The sequence below is a fragment of the Austrofundulus limnaeus genome, unplaced genomic scaffold (genome assembly GCF_001266775.1).
Source record: "Austrofundulus limnaeus strain Quisiro unplaced genomic scaffold, Austrofundulus_limnaeus-1.0 Scaffold132, whole genome shotgun sequence".
Lineage (NCBI taxonomy): Eukaryota > Metazoa > Chordata > Actinopteri > Cyprinodontiformes > Rivulidae > Austrofundulus > Austrofundulus limnaeus.
In genome coordinates this window covers 1373684-1376265 of record NW_013952534.1, presented here as the reverse complement: position 1 = coordinate 1376265, position 2582 = coordinate 1373684, and positions in this window count along the sequence as shown.

Genomic DNA, 2582 nt, shown 5'->3' with positions numbered 1-2582 from the left:
ATGTTACCTTTAAGATAATTTAAAGTTTTGTGATATTAATAATGCTAACGTATTGATATTTTTCTAGTTTTGATTTAAGTTTGCTTGTTTAGTGTCATCACAGTTGCTAGGTGACATGACGTACGGTAAGGAGGGGAGACTAGACCGTCCAAATTCACAGCCTCTTTTTTTCCAGTCTTCCCGGTCTACCAAGGACCCGGCCCGCCGAGACCGGGTAGTCTGGGTCCTCCGGAGGACCCGGCCTGTCGTTTTGGACACAGCCTATCTATCTAAATACATTCCTTTTTGGTCGAGAAAGATAAATTCTTATTGACCGCAGCTGATTTATGACAACAATAAAATTATAAATCATCCAACAGATAAATAAATACATTTCATGTACGTGAATCTTTTTAAACAAAAATGAGCATTTGTTTGCTTCAGGTAGGACACTGACTGCTGATACCAACTCAACAGAACCCCATCACAAACCTCTGAGCTGTCCCTGCAAGTTGTTTACAGACACACAAGTTTCTTTATTCTGCATATTTATTGAAGACTTTATAAAGACGTGTTTTACATAAGAGGCAATGACAAACAAAACAAATGAATGATAAATTAACTCATGTAGATAAAACAACAGTAAAACTAAAACATTATAATATAACAACATTTAGAAAACAGATGAAACTTTACAGCGATGAATATAATACCTTGTGACAGTATTTATGGTATTACATGAATTTATAATCTGAGTTTCTACTCTTGAAACATAAACAAACCATAAATATCCTACAGGTTAAATGCAGGGAGACCATGCAAGTTAATATGAATTCTATTTTATCTACTAATAACAAATGTATAAGTGGTGCAGGTCATGCTGTCTGATTTAAAATAACTTTTCTTTCAAGATGCTGTTGACTATTATACAAGGACAGGCTAGTCTAAATTTAAATCGAAATATTTCTGACATGCAGAGACTTTACTAAAAGGCTCAGGATGAAACAGATGACATTTTTCTTATGAGCCTCAGAAGAAAGATCCTCTGTCAGTTTGAATCCATAAAGTAAAGGATTGATAAGTGGAGGAATAAGAAGCACAGCTTTAGAGGCAAAACTCTGAAAGCTTTGAGGTAAACCGTCTGTAGAAAATCTCATGTGCATCAAATCAGACACCACGATGACAAATAAAGTGTTCAGAGAGATTAAATGTGGGACACACGTCTGCATAAACTTGGCTCTGTCCTCTTTGGACTGCATGTGTGTTTTAACTCTGTAAACGTAGGTTCAGACAACAAAAACCAATGCAAGATATAAAATTACAATGTGACCAAAGCATAAATGTTATTTATATGCATGTTTATAACAGGACACAGCAGTTTAACCATCCGCCTGTTTAAACAGAAGAGTCTCTGAATGTTGGTGCCACAGAAAGTCAGTCTGGTTGTCAGCAGGATGTTTATGGAAAAGATGCTGGAAGGTGTTCACCAGGACAAACACACCAGCACACAGAGCCTCTTCTCGGTCATGATGGAGGGGTACTGTGAGGATCTGTCTTGTCTGCTGTCTCCCTCTTGTGTCCCTTTCATACCATTGCTTTTTCACCTCAGTCCTCAGTTCTCTCTAGATCAGGGGTCTCCAACCAGTAGCTCCTGAGATACCAGTAGCTCCTGAGATACCAGTAGCTCCTGAGATACCAGTAGCTCCTGAGATACCAGTAGCTCCTGAGATACCAGTAGCTCCTGAGCTCATTTAAAGCAGCTCTTCAGTGCTTGTGAAAAACTAGGCGAAGCAAAATTTTATTTGTCACTGACCAAACAAACTTTTATTTAATTCCAATCAGTCTATAGTTGTCCCTTCCCCTTGGTTGTCAATCAAACAGTTTAGGGCTCAGTATGGTTGATCAGCAGAAAACACACAATATGTGGTTGTTCGACATTCACTTTCACACACACCTTTCATAGCCCCTGAGACACACTGTGCCAAACTCCAGAGAAACCTCTCCAACTGCTGTATATGTCACTGCAGAAGGTTCCTTCCTGCTGGAGTGTACAGTGCGGAAAAAAAATCAGAGACCGGTCACCTGATGTTATTTGTGCACAAATCTGTTGCAGTTAAACCCTTATTAGTGTGAAATACTAATAACTAATATGAATGTATAAACACAAAAAGCACATTCATTTTAAATTCAGTGTATCTTGTGATAGTTTCATGTGAACTGAAGACAATATTTTTTGTGCAAAACAAGCTTATTCCATTGGTTTAAATTTAAATGTTGCAAAAAGTAGCCCTCGGACATTTTCATTTTTTGAAAGTAGCTCTTAAGGAGATAAAGTTTGGAGACCCCTGCTCCAGATCATTCCTCCTCACCTGTCTTTGTTTGATGGTTTTACTCAGCTTCTAACAGTTCTTCTGCACAGTAATTATGTTTACAACCTTTATGGATTACTGCTGTATGTTTTGATTTTAGATTGTATTTTGTTGTACAGGGAATACAGATGGAAATTAGCTTAAGATACAGTGGTTTGCAAAAGTATTCATACCCCTTGAACTTTTCCATATTTTGTCACATTACAACCACAAACATAAATATATTTCACTGGA